The 15,398-nt window shown below is 38.8% G+C and overlaps 1 non-coding gene across 1 annotated transcript; it reads right to left on the reverse strand.

Moving 5' to 3' along the window:
• Window positions 1-268: 268 nt before the first annotated feature.
• LOC145077292 (small nucleolar RNA R71) lies at window positions 269-375 on the reverse strand. Its single transcript, XR_013693074.1, has one exon. It is a non-coding gene; the product is annotated as a small nucleolar RNA R71 (small nucleolar RNA).
• Window positions 376-15,398: the final 15,023 nt, after the last annotated feature.

The following is a 15,398-nucleotide window of genomic DNA, read 5'->3' on the forward strand; positions in this document are numbered from 1 at the left end:
CCACATACTTGCTCAACTTAAGGAGATCCCATTCTACGGGAAGGATCATGAAGACGTATACAAGCATCTATACGAGGTCAACGACGTAGCCGACTACTTCAATGTTCCTAATGTACCTCGTGACACTGTTTTACTTTGTATGCTACCAGTCACATTTAAGGAGGGCGCGGAAGATTGGCTGAAATCACTCCCTCCAGGATCCATCACTACTTGGGCTAAAATGGAAGTAGAATTTATAGACCAATTTTTCCCTCCCTCAAAGATAGCCAAGTTGAAGAAGGCCATAGCCAATTTTGAACAACAAGCTGGAGAGTCACATTATGAGGCATGAGAAAGATACAAAGGCTTACTAAGGAAATGCCCACACCATGATCTAAACAGTCAGCAAGAAGTGTCTATTTTCTATGATGGAGTAAATGTAACAACTAGGCAGCTCCTTGATTCGCAAGGACCTCACACAAAGACGCCACCCCCGGTGATAAAAGAGCTAACTGGAGAATTCTCTAAGCACTCTAGAGAATATCATAATCCAAGGAATGACTTAACTCGAGGGGTGGTGAATTCTATTACTGATGACATGGCAGCAATGATGGAAAAATTGTAAAGCATGGACCGAAGAATGACTAAGATGGACCAATCCATCCATGCCATTAGAGTGAGATGTGAAAACTGTAGAGGGCATCACCTTATTAAAGATTGAGACCTTGACGAGAACGGGAACCGGAAAGTCCAAGTGTGTTATTCAAGTGGTGATAGGTATGATGACAATTGGCGAAAACCCAAGAAAGAATGAATACCATATGATGAGTACAAAAAGACAAGGGATGAAAGTATAAGCAAAAAGAAAGAGGCTTTTATCAAAAGGAGGAACCGATGCATGAAAATAAATCAGAATTTGAAGACATGCTTACAAGATTCGTAGCCATGTCCGAGAAAACGCATAATGATACCGATGCTGCGATAAAAGATCAACAAAACATGTTGAGAGAACACCAAATTATGATGAAAGATGAACAAGCTCTGCTTAGGAATCAACAAGCATCTATTCTCAACATAGAAAAGCAGTTGGGCCAACTTGCATAACAAGTGAACGAGAGACGACTAGGTGGACTTCCTAGTAATACCGAAAGTAACCCAAAAGCCGCACATATAAATATCGTGACAACTAGGAGTGGGAAAATTATAACTCCTCTGACCTCTATTCAGAAAGAAGATCCTAAATTGGCGCAAGAGGAAGAAGCAGAAGATGAAGAATCAAAATTTCCCGATCCGAATCGCCGAGTCAAAGTTATGGACTCGACGAGTCCCCCACCTGAATAGAAAACAAGCCTCTTGTTAATCCATATCAGCCTCCACTGCAATTTCCAGCTCGAGCTAGACAAGAAAAGAATGATGTTGACTACCAAAAGTTTCTGGAACACATAATGTAACACCGTGAATTTCAAAATAATTTTTCACAATTTATAAAAACATATCTCATTAACTTTCCATAAAAACATCAGGTTTAAATCTCAATTCACATTATACAAAATCCCAAGATCAATGTATATCAAAAATCCCATGCGTGTGTACAGATCAAGCCGGCGCCTTCCCACGGTCATCGCTAGTACCTGAAACAACAACACTAACACTGTAAGCACAAAGCTTAGTGAGTTCCCCAAAATACCACATAAACACACACACACACACACACACATATATATATATATATATATATATATATATATATTAGCCACTCGAGGCTATAACACTGTGGGTCCGTGCACCCAAGCTCTGTGAACCCTCAGGTTCTAAATCTGGGAACCTTCCGGTTCCAACTCTATAATCATGCACAACATAAATCACATAGACATCATGCAGTACAACACATAGCATACACATAACATACACATACTCTGACACATAACTCTGATTACCTACTCAAGGTAAAGTATAGTGAGAAGACTCACCTCGCGTATCTCGATGACTCACAATCCTGGAATCCCTCGTGCTTGATCCTTCGAGCTATAATCCTCCTATAACATCATATGTCTCTAATTAACACTCTTTACACTAAGGTTGACTACTCCTAAGAAGTCAACACTGTTCAACTCTGGTCAACGGTCAACGGTCAACTTTGACCGGACTCGGCGAGTGCACTATGGCGACTTGGCGAGTCTAGACGTTTTCACCAACCTCTCCGGAATTCCCTTTTGACACGTCGAGTACTCCCCCTGACTCGACGAGTTCCACCTGGAAGAATCGCGGGGCCACCCCGACTCAACTCGCCGAGTCTCAAGAACAACTCGGCGAGTCCCATTTCAACTCAGACCACCTGTCAACCCTCTCAGACTCGCCCTGACTCACTGAGTCAACCTATGACTCGACTGGACCACTCACTGGGCGATCTGAGGGCAATCTTCAAGCTACTCGCCGAGTCTGCTCATCGGACTCGGCGAGTCCATGCCATGCAATCACTCAAACTTGATTCTAAGATTAGATCCGCTCCAACAATTCATAGATCTGGCCTTCCTAGACTGGTTCAACACGTAAAGTCCTTATCTTGGTGTTCATAACATACCCCATGGCTCATAAATGGAATTTTGACCTAAGGCATAAGGATTCCAATCCAAAACCTCCATTGATTCACAAAAAGCTTGGGCAAAGGGACACTCTGGACCTCCAAAGGTCCAGATCTACAACTTAACTCACTCAAGGGACCAAGGAAGCACTAGATCTTATCATAAAAGGGCTCAATAAGCCCTAAATCAACATAAATCTCGACATAGCAGAAATAGCTCGAAGAATATACCTCAAATGCGATGCTCTGGTCCCCAAACTCTCAGAAAGTGGCTCCTCTTGCCTTTCCTTAGCTGATCCTCCCTTTTCCTTGCAAGATGACACTTCCAAGATCAATAATGGCCTCCTTCTATGCTCAAAACACTCACACTCAATTAGGGTTTCACTCAAGGGACTGGTGAGCACAAATGATGGCCATAAGGCCCTTTTAATAGGTCCCAAACCCGAGAAATTAGGGTTTCATTAAACAGCGCAGACTCGCCGAGTCCATACCCTGGACTCGTCGAGTCCAGGCGCGAACCCGCGTCCAGAACCGCGATCCTACTCGGCGAGTCTGAGCTCCAACTCGCCGAGTCCCCTCTCAAAACACCAAAAACATAAACATAAAAGATACCTGGAAATCCGGGCTGTTATAGCTAATTACTTAGAAATTGAATACATTCCAAAAGACTTAACCCACCAACAAAAGAAGAAATTCTTTTCAGAAATCAAGTACTACTTTTGGGACAAGCCATACCTTTTCCGAAGCTGCGCAGACGAGATGATACAGAGATGTGTTAAGTCGGGAAATCTTGGAACATTACCATAGCAGGCCTACTGGGGGAAATCATGGAGCACATTATACGGCTAATTTTTTTTTTTTTATATTGGGTTCTATTGGCCTATAATTTTTAAAGATGCTGCCCAATATGTCAAAGAATGTGATTCATGCCAACGAGCGGGGAACATATCATCCCGAAATGAGATGCTCCAACATAATATTCAAGTTTGTGACATATTTGATGTTTGGGGGATTGACTTTAAGTGACCTTTCCCAATGTAAAAAGGGAATAAATATATCTTAGTGGCATTCGACTACATATCTAAATGGGCGGAGGTACAAGCATTACCTACTAATGATGCTCGAGTGGTGGTGCGATTTCTCAAAAAGTTATCTACAAGGTTTGGAGTTCTTAAAGCTCTTATTAGTGACGGGGGCACTCGCTTTGCAAATGATCAATTAGCTAAAGTGTTGAAACGATATGGGGTACACCATAGGTTCTCGACATCCTATTATCCACAAACAAGTGGACAAACTGAAGTGACAAATCGGGCATTAAAAAGGATTTTGGAGAGATCGGTTGTAGGAAATCGAAAGGAGTGGTCGGATAAACTTGATGATGCACTTTAGGCGTTTCGAACAACTTTCAAAACGCCTATCGGTACTACACCATATAGGTTAGTTTATGGGAAGAATTGTCATTTTCTGCTTGAAATAGAGCATAAAGCATATTGGGCTTTAAAGATGTGTAATTTTGAGTTGGCTAAACTTCATACCAACCGGTTAATGCAAATGAATGCCCTTGAAGAACTTTGAAATGAAGCCTACACAAATTCCTTGATTTACAAAGAGAAGACTAAGAATTGGCATGACAAAAGACTAACGGGTAATAAGGACTTTCATGAAGGACAAAAGGTGTTACTCTTTAATTCAAGATTAAAGCTTTTCCCGGGCAAGCTAAAGACAAGGTGGGATGGGCCTTTATGGTTAAACAAGTTTTCCCACATGTAGCTATTGAGCTTATCTCAAAAGATGGAACCCCTTTCAAGGTTAATGGGCATAGGGTGAAGAAATATGAAGAAGGAATCCCAAAAGATGAAGGACTTGAAGAAGGGATGCATTTGGAAGAAAGCACTGAAACGTAAAGCGGGAAAGAGTCCAGCTAACGACTCCTCAAAAAGAAGCGCTTCCATGAGGCAACCTGAATTTAGAGTTTGCTTTCTTTTTACCCTTCTTTTTCATTTTATTTTCGTTTTTTAGGATTTGCTTTTATCAATCTTCTTTTGTGATTAAAACGATTGCTTGAAGGAAACCAATGCTCAAGTGTGGGGTATGGTGGCATAAAATTAATGAACTCAAATAAAATTTCAAACAGAATGAACAACTTTTCGAGTCCACTCCTCTACTCGGCGAATCCATTTGAAAAATCCCGGAAAATCACGGATCCGCGTATCTATTCGGCGAGTAGGAATCCCTACTTGGCGAGTCCACATATTTACTCGAAAAAAAATAATTTTCACATTTTGTAAAATAGGGGGTTTAACCCTAATTGGTAAAACACATTCACAAGTGCAGCCACCAACCGCTTGACAAGTCCATGTTTCAGTTGCCCAAAATCTTTACAATTTTATTTTTTCTGTGTTTTCTTTGTTGTGTTATGGGTTTTGCTTTGCAGAAAACATGTCGAGGCGTGGTTAGAGCTTGAGAGGAGGTGGTCATGGGGACATCTCATGGCTAGACTTCCCAAAACTCACTTCCAAATCCTCACTAGCCCGTGCTAGAAACAAGCTAAAAGCAATTAAGCGCAAGGAGATTTATGTTCCCAACGAGATAGATTGGCATTGGATTGGACAAGCGGGGTTGGAGGAGGAATTAGCCCCATATTCAGTCAAGTCCTTTCAACACTAGGTTTAAGTAGGAATTTCTTTTATCTATCACTAGTGGTTGTGTTTATCTTTTCAGTTTGAAGCTTAGGATGCATGCAAAAGTCTAGAGTTAAAGCTAATCGAATGAGAGTCGAGTCTAAACGAGGACATGGAGGTTTTGAGTTTAAGATCGATTCTGGTAGTGAAAGGGTTAAAGAGTGTTATTTATTGAATTAAAATGAAGGAGGAATACTAATTTTCAATTGCCAAACACCTCAGAAACGGATTCAAGGCAGAAAACTATTTTTTTTCCACTCAGCGTTGTACTCGCCGAGTGCACACCCTGGACTCGGCGAGTCCGTGATCAATTTTGCGACTTTTCTGCCAGATACGCTACTCCTCGGCGAGTTATCATACTGACTCGACGAGTCGCTCAATATTCCATTCTCAAGCTTATGATTTGACCACAATTGATACGGACTTTACTCATATTCTTTGAAGACTAATTCGTGAAGATTTTTTAGACTATTTTCCTACATATTTGTAGCTTTTCCGCACGAGATTTGACACCCAAGATATGGATGAGTTGTTCCCATGTCTAAAGTCAATTAAAGATGGAGCTTTGAAAGAAGAAATATCGACCTTGCCACTACTATCCCATGGGAGTTTGTTCCAATTCCCTCTTTATTTTGTCATTTTCTTTTTTATGCATAACATGTAATGGGGACATTGCATAAATTAAGTGTGGGGTAAGGGGTTGATTATATTAGTTACATTAGAATCCTAATTTAGGTATAATTTTGAAATTTTTGCATTAAAATTTCTAGGATTAATTTAGAAAATTTGGTAAAAACAATTAGGATTCCATGCTAGTGTTATGTTTGATGATTGCATGAAGACCCAAATGTTTAGTTAAGCCTATACACGTTATAGTGCATTTGTGGCCTCCTTTATTCTAGTGAAATCTTGAGACCAAAACACGACCTCATTTAGTTTGAGGGATGCAATATGTTTAGCATCGTGTACTAGAAATGTATCCAGAAAAACTAATACTTTAACCAATAAGGGTTGAAGTTGAGCGCCCCTGCATAAGCATGTAGGTATTATATGAAAAAAAAGAGAATTACAAGAAAAAAATTGTAAGAATTTTGAAGTAGTCAAAGTGAATATCAAAAGATCAAAATTCTGAAGATTCAAAAAGTGAAGATACCAAAAATCATAAAGGTGTGGAATTCAAAGAGATTAAAGATCAAATTATCAAATAAGTGAAGAATTCCAAAAGTTCCATAGTGGTATCAAAAAGTTGTAATTGTCTAGATTATGTATGCTTGGGTTGCTCAACCAAAAATACCTTGAGGTTAGGAAGTTTTCTGCGGATGGATTCGGAGGGATGCATAAAATGAGCATTGTTCAAAAGAAGTGGGTGAGTGTTTATGAGGATTGTGAGTATTTATAATTGAGGGGGGTCCATAGGAAAAATTTTAGACACAAATGCATGTGTTTTGGTCTTGGCATAATGGTTGGGTTCAATTGGGATTGTCTTATGCGATATTAGTATGCTAAAATTTAGTTTTGCTTGGGGGCAAGCAAAAGTCAAGTGTGGGGTATTTTGATATGTGCATATTTAGCTATATATTTAGTATAGATTTTTATTATTTGTTGGCTAATTTATTGCAATTTATGGACAAAAGGTACTTAATTATGTCCAAATTGTATTTTCAGTCCAAAAGATGTGCTCGGAAGCAAAAGGAAGCAGGAGATACAATCGGAAGCTCGGGAATTGAAGAAAGAAGAAAAAGAGCAAAAATCATGAAGGACTCGGTGAGTCTGAACGTCTGCTCGACGAGTACCCACGAATGTTCGCGAAGCAAACACAAAGTCCTTGTTGTACACAGATTCTACAAAGGGGACTTGGCGATTCGGTTACCTACTCGATGAGTCGACCGTGTTTTCTGAAATCTATAAATAGAATCCAAATTCCCGAATTCAAACATTCTTTGGAATCCTTGGGGAAGTATTTTGAGACTAAGAAGGCAGCTGAAGCTCTGGAAATCGTGAGAGAAACCCTAATCTTCAATTCTAAGGAGATTTAAGGCAACACAAGTTTTACTCTTTACTTTATTCTTTAATTGAACCATGTGTGAATTGTTAAACTTCGATTTTGAGTTGTCTTTTACTGTAATTATGAACTAAAACCTTATAGTTTCTGTTTAGGTTAGATAAATTTACAACTACGGATTGATTTATGGATAGATTAATTGTTTATTGGTGAATTATGTTTTATTAAGCTTGTTAAAGAACCTTATGCATTAACCATAACTATTTTCTGTTAATTGACAAGTAACTAAGCTGCATGAACATTTCTTAATTGCTTACCTCATGTGATTTATGTGAAAACATTATTATGTGCCTAGTAATAGCGAATGTGAAACTACGGTTAACTAGAAAATGGGTAATTAATGTGTGAGTTTGTGTGATAAACCATCAACAAGAGGTTAATTGAATTATTAATTTGATGAGCTAATTACAAGTCTTATTTAACCCGAATAAATAAACTAGGAAATTCATTAGTTTAATCAATTGATCAATGCTTAAATTAATTTGTTTTCTAAGGATTGGTAATAACGGATGTGAATCTAATCACATTAATCGGTAGCCAATAACAATTAATCCATTCCACTAGCCATAAAATCAACCATAGGAGTAAAGGAATTGAACCTAAACAGAAGCCTTTTTATTATTGAATTTAGTTGGTTTTTACTTGTTTTAGCTTTCAGTTACTTAATTTGTATGTTAGTTAGTTTGTTAAGTTTCTAGTCTTGTAAAACTAGAGAAAACCTTTTACTCTCATTACATCTTTAGTTAATTCTAGTTATTAGTTTAATTACCGTTCCCTGTGTTCGACACCCTACTTATACAACTATACCAGCAATTGACAGGTCCACTGCCTTTGTGTGTTTAAATTATATCTTAAAATTAGGATTAAAACTAGTACATTTTTATACACATAACTTGTCCAAGTGGGAGACTGTTGGATAAGGTGTCTAAGTTCATAACTATATTTGGTATGTACTTGACCCGATTTAGCATGGTCCATTTGGGTTGCACTTCACCGGAACAATTTGGACTTTGAAAAGAGGATATGTATGATTTATTAATATATTATTAGTTATAATATATTAATATGAAATCATATTATTTAATTATTATTGATTAATAATTAATTTCGAATTAATTTTGTGGTCAAAAGAGACTAATTAAATATATAGGGATTGATTGTGTAAATCATTCATTCTTATAATGTGGGCTAATGATCCATGATTCCTTATGATGGGCTTAACCCATGTGGTGACCCATGGATGCTCCATGGAGGTTAAAACCCATGGATCATAAGGAATGTGGAAAGTCATGAGTTACATGGTGTAACCCTAATGAGCACACTATATAACAAGCCCTTTGGCTCAAGAAAACGGCACCCTAGAGTATACACAAGAGTCTGGCCGATTTTTGAGCTGGAGAGAGTCCTCTTCCAAGTTCCAAAGTGTTAATGGTGATTTGTGATTCCACTTGAGGCATTCACATTATTGGTGCTAAGCTCTTAAAGCTCCAAGCAATAAGTCACAACAAAAGGTATGTTTCCTAACTTGTTTTATATGTATCATAGTTTTGTATGCTAGTTAGGGTAATACCTTGGAAACTTCAAGTTTGCATATATAATATTCAAAACATAGATCCAAGGTATTTAGGGTTGCATGATATGACATCCCCATTTTCACGGCTAGAAAAGACCGATTTTGTTTATGATTTGTTTAAAAATCAGAGTAACATTTTAAATAAAAGTGTTGCGGAATTTGTTCTCATAATAAAATATGATAAAAATATTTATCAAAGCATTTCTGTAGAAATCTATTTCATAAAAACCTCGAGATGCCATGTTCTAAACAGATCAAAAGCATAAACAATACAATATCAGCCTTACTAAATTTATTCATATTTACAGGCTTATATCCGTAATCTCTCATCCCAAACATCATATCTATGCTCGTGTGCCACTAACTTTAATACAAGAAACTGAGTGGGTCAGGTTTGGGAGCTTGGTGAGCACATAGGGTTTTCAACCCACAATAAATAAGTTTATTAATTTCATCAACCAACAATAACCCGATTACCCGTTCCCGTTATCCTCACATTGCGTCCCTAAAACACCTATCATAAGGGACCTAGAATAAGGATTAACATCAAGATGGATACTAATGCTAAGGGGATTACTCAGCAATAAATGTCCTTAAGGCAACCATGAGGGGGATGGAGTACACCGGTGAGCACATCGTTCACAAACACCTACAGGTTGAGAGCCTGCTAGCGTTCCACTGGACTCCCTAGAAGAGTCTGTGGTCGTCATCCATACTTTGCTGGATGACAGAATCAACAACAACAACATCGAGGCCTCTCATCATTTTATCACACATCGTCTATTACATCTACCCATGTTTTACCCCAACATTTTTGTAGATATAAAATACATATACAATTTAAATCATTTAAAACATGTATAAAAATCTTTCATCGGCATAGACGGAAAGTATTCAAATAATATGCACACATAGCACGTAGTTTATATTAAATACTTCATATCTATGTGTAAGTTGAAAGTAACTATGCACTCACCTGAAAAGATGGTGATTCCGAACTCAGACAGCGCTTCGCTTTTTAAAAATAATTTCCTTAGACGAAACTTAGTATTATTACCACTAAATTTTAGTCTAATATTTACCGTAACTAATTATTATTATTATTATTATTATTATTATTATTATTATTATTATTATTATTATTATTATTTTTATTATTATATTATTATTATTATTATTATTATTATTATTATTATTATTATTATTATTATTATATAAGCGATTAAACAATATTTTCCAACCACTGTGTACAGACAGACAGGGGTCAAATATAAAACACCGGATGACAGGAGCATTTTGGCATATAGCACTTCTGAAGTCCAACAACCCTATGCGGCCCTTTAAACCAGATTCCCCATACCACGAGTAGTTAAAAAGATATTATAACGACACTTATATAACTTCTAATAATAGCCCAAATAATTATTATAAGGTCCTAATAACATTACTATAATTAATTAAAAACTATATTAAAAATAGCGTAGGCATAGCTTACCTACAATGGATTTTCTCGAAAACCGGGCTTCGCTTGGAGCAGCGTTCCCGAGCCGAAAAGCTCTTCTTCTCGGAGCCTTCGAGCACTACAGGGCTTTCTTCTAGCGCTAGGGGAGTTCCCTTAGGCTTAGGGTTTTTTTGGGAGGTTTAGAGAGAGAGAAGAGAAAAGAAAGAATGCGAAAGGTGTGAAGAAAATGAAGGTGAGAGAGGTTCTATTTATAGGGTGAAATATGGCTGAACTTGGTGCCACATGTCACCATCTGGTGGCTAGACTTGGGGAGAAAGCAATGGCCAAGATTGTGCCACGTCACCCATTTTCGCACAACACACTTCCGACTTCTAAAATCCGTAACTCTCGTATACGAGCTTCGTTTTTGACGTTCTTTATATCCACACGCAGGTAAAAACAAGATCTACAACTTTCATTTTGACTCTGTCGGCTAATTCTCGACTGATCATAAATTTAATAGTACGAGGAGATTATATTGTTAAATGTCCGCGTAAAATTCATAACTTCTACATACAGACTCTGTTTTCATCTGTCATTTTACCGTTGAGTTCATTATTAATGAGATCTTAAATTCTCATTTAGGTCGCATAGGCCAAAAACCGCTTGATCTAAAATTTGAGTTTCGGGCTGTGCACTGCTAAGTCAAACCTTAGAAAATTCATAACTTCCTCATACGAAGTCAGATTTGGGCATTCTTTTTATACACACTCTCGTTTTAACATATACTACAACTTTGGTTTATATTACTAAGGCCAAAAGGTCCTCTATCGTAAATTCACTATTTACGTCACACAGTGTCGTGCCAGTTTTGTCGTGAAACTTTGACAGGTCATAACTTCTTCGTTATAACTCGGATTTCGGCGTTCTTTATATGTCCGGAATCCTTGTCACGACCAATACAACTTTCTTCATCGATATTGGGTTTATCTAACACTTTACTTTTGACGCTTATTTTTATCCTTTATTTATTATATCATTATAAACAAGTAATAAGCACATAAATTCACATAATTCACTTATTAATCAAATAATTCATCTTTATTACTTCAAAATAGGTTACAATGGTTGACCTGACTATTACATCACTATACTATTGCTTAGCCCAGAAACACGGGCGTTACAATTCTCCCCCCTTAGGATGATTCTGTCTCGGAATCATGCATCAGCAAACAGATGCGGATAGCGACTCATCATGTCACTCTCTGTTTCCCAGGTGAGATTCGACCCATTCGAATATTTCCAACGGATTAGCACTAAATCGACCATCTTGCGTCGTAACTTCTTAGTCTTACGGCCAACAATTGTCTCGGGCTCTTCGATTAGCCTCTTATTCTCATCCATCCTTAACTCTGAGATTGGAATTATGTCGGGAACTTCTCCCGTGAACTTTCTCAGATAACACACATGGAAGGTGTTATGAATACCATCTAGTTCTTTGGGTAATTCGAGCTTGTATTCTTGGTTCCCAATTCTCTGAAGAACTTTAAACGGTCCAATAAACCTTGGACTCAACTTTCCTCGTTTCCCAAATCTTATAAGTCCCTTCCATTGTGAGACTTTAAGAAAAACTAAATCCCCAACTTCGAATGTCATCAGTCGTCTCTTCTTATCAACATAGCTCTTTTGACGATCCTGAGCTGCTAACATCCTCTCCCTGATTACTTTCAACTTTTCAGCGGTCTCATGAACTATCACAGGGCCCATAAACTGCTTTTCCCCAGCCTCAAGCCAACAAGACGGCGTTGACACTTTTGTCCGTACAAAGCTTGATAAGGTGTCATCTTGATGCTCGAGTGGAAACTGTTGTTGTAGGAAAATTCTACCAAAGGTAAGTGCTTATCCCAGTTACCTTGCAACTCTAGGGTACATGCTCTCAGCATATCTTCCAGTGTTTGTATCGTTCTTTTGCTCTAACCATCAGTCTGCGGATGGTAAGTTGTACTCAAACACAACTTTGTACCCAATTCTTCTTGTAGACTTCTCCAAAACCGTGACGTGAAACGACTATCACGATCCAATACAATCGTTATAGGAACAACGTAAAGTCTTACCACTTCCTTCACGTAAGCATTTACGAGCTTATCCATAGACCACCTTTCGTTGGCTGCTATGAAGTGTGCACTTTTGGTGAAACGATCCACGACTACCCAAATCATGTCGTGACCGTTCTTCGTCCTAGGCAGTTTAGTCACAAAATCCATGGTGATGTCTTCCCATTTACCCATGGGTACAGGTAAAGGTTCTAAACTCCCATACAGTTTTTTATGTTGTGCCTTAAATCGTGCACATGTTACACACTCGACCACATATTTTGCAACATCGAGCTTCATCGTCGGCCACCAGTAGTAGGGTTTTAGGTCCCTGTACATTTTTGTGTTGCCGGGATGAATTCAGTACATGGTCTTGTGCGCTTCTTCCATCAAAAGATCTTTTATTCCTCCCGTTTTAGGTACCCAAATCCAATCTTGGAATATCTTCAGTCCTTGACTGTTTGTACCGAACACTAACATTTTGCCCAAACGTTCTTCCTTTCGGTCATCCTTCCCTAAAGCTTCTTTTTGAGCTTTCTTGATACTTTCCACAATCGTCGAGACAACTTCTATTCTCAACACTCTTGGCCTTTTCCTTTCAAGGTTGAATTTCCGACTGAGAGCATCAGCAACAACATTTGCTTTACCGGGGTGGTAAAGTATCTCACAGTCATAGTCCTTGAGTAACTCTAGTCAGCCTCGTTGTCTCATGTCCAATTCCTTCTGATTAAAGAGATACTAGAGACTCTTATGATCAGTGAAAAGCTTGCACTTCGTACCATAGAGGTAATGCCTCCATATCTTCAAGGAAAAAACTACCGCTGCCAACTCCATATCATGAGTGGGGTAGTTCCTTTCATGCTCCTTCAATTGTCGAGATGCATATGCTATCACCTTCTCTCTTTGGGTCAGGACACAACCCAACCCGACTCCAGATGCGTCACTATAGACCGTGAACTCTTCAACTCCATCGGGTAGAGAAAGAATCGGTGCTTCACAAAATTTCTTCTTCAGCTTCTCGAATGCTTCTTCGTGATTCTTACCCCATGTATAAGTAGCTCCTTTGTGGGTCAAAGCTGTCAATGGAGCTGCTATTGAAGAAAATCCTTGGATAAACCTTAGTGTATGCCATGCTCCTCCTGGCTTTTCGAGTAGATCAGAATGTCATCTATGAACACTATCACAGATTTATCGATGAATGGTTTACAAATCCTGTTCATCAAATCCATGAATGTTGCTGGAGCATTTGTTAGTCCAAATGACATAACCAAGAACTTGTAGTGTTCGTATTCTAAATGCAGTTTTCTCAATATCCTGCTCTCTCACCATCAAGTGATGATATCCTGACCTAAGATCGATCTTTGAGAAATAGCTCGAACCTTGCAGCTGATCGAATAGGTCATCAATGCTTGGCAATTGATACTTTTTCTTCACTGTTGCCTTGTTCAACTCTCGGTAGTCTATACACATTTTCATGCTTTCGTCCTTCTTTTTCACGAATAACATTGTAGCTCCCCAGGGTGATGAACTAGGTCGAATGAAATCACTGTCCAGCAACTCCTGAAGTTGTGTCATAAGCTCCTTCATCTCCGTCGGTGCTAATCGATACGATGTTTTTGCTATTGGTGTCGTTCCTGGTAACAAGTCTATTCGGAACTCTACTTGTCTATTAGGTGGTAATCTAGGAAGATCCTCGGGAAAGACTTCCGGATAATCACACACCACTGGTATGTTCTACACATCCTTCTTTTCTTTCTTAGCATCGATCACAAATGCCAAATACAATGTACATCCCTTGTACAAACATTTAATAGCTTTCATCAAGGAGATGATTCCAGAATTCACTCTGCGTTTGTCCCCATACACCATAAATGACTCTTTATCGGGTGGGTTCACCCTTATTATATTCTTCCTGCAAAGAATCTCAACATCATTGGCGCTAAGCCAATCCATTCCCAGAATGACATTGAAACCGTTCAACTCTATGGGTAATAGCTCTTCATGGAATTCGTTTCCATTTAAGTCGATGACTATGTTCTTAATACAGTCACTAACAGGTACAAACATGCCACTGGCAACTTCTACAATCATGGCATTTTCAATTTTTTCTACGGGCAATGCTACTTTCCTACCGAACTTATGTGACACAATGGAGATGTTTGCTCCGGTATCAAACAATATATTGGCAGGCAAACCATTTACAAGTGAGGTACTTGAAGCGACATTTGTTGCCTCCTTTGTAGTCTCGAGTTTCATCTGGAAGGCTCTTGCTTCGACTTCGGTGGAATGTTGGGTCTTCCTGCCTCCTTATTCTTCACGCAGTCCCTCGAAATGTGCCCTTCCTCGTTGCACTCATAATAGACTTTCTTAGTGAATGTGCACTCGTTGGCATAGTGCTCGGGCTTTCCACACTTGAAATAGGTGACCCCTCTGTCACATTTTCCTTGGTGCTTCTTCTAGCATTTGTCGCACCATTTGGCCTCACCTCCTCCAGACTTCTTCGTACCAGATTTTGAGAACATGCTCTTATTGCTGAAATTCGATGACCCATCAAAATTCCTTTTCTCTCCAACATGCGCTCTCTCCAGACCCTTTTCTCGTATCTGGGTCTCCACATTCTTAGCAGCCCAGATGGTGGCTTTTAGAGTGGTTTCTTGCTTGACCATTGGACCAAAGTCCGCTGGTAATCCGAGGGCAAAATTGTTAACCTTGGAGAGTTCGGTTGGAACTAGGTACGGAACAAGCTTCATTTTATCTGTAAAACTTGCAGCATATTCAGTAACGCTCATTCTTACCTTCTTCAGATTCTGGAACTCATTGTTTATTTCCAGAAGATCCTGTTCAGAGCAGTATTGCATCTTCAGTTGTACCAGAAAATCCTCCAAAGATATCTTGCTCGCTTCACCCTTGTGCATTGAATCAGCTAGTAACTTCCACCAGCTCAGTACTCCATATTTTAATAGAGGAACCGCGAGAGCGGTCTTCAGC

This window comes from Lactuca serriola, chromosome 9 (genome assembly GCF_051521515.1).
Source record: "Lactuca serriola cultivar US96UC23 chromosome 9, Lser_US96UC23_V15, whole genome shotgun sequence".
NCBI classification, from domain to species: Eukaryota; Viridiplantae; Streptophyta; class Magnoliopsida; order Asterales; family Asteraceae; genus Lactuca; species Lactuca serriola.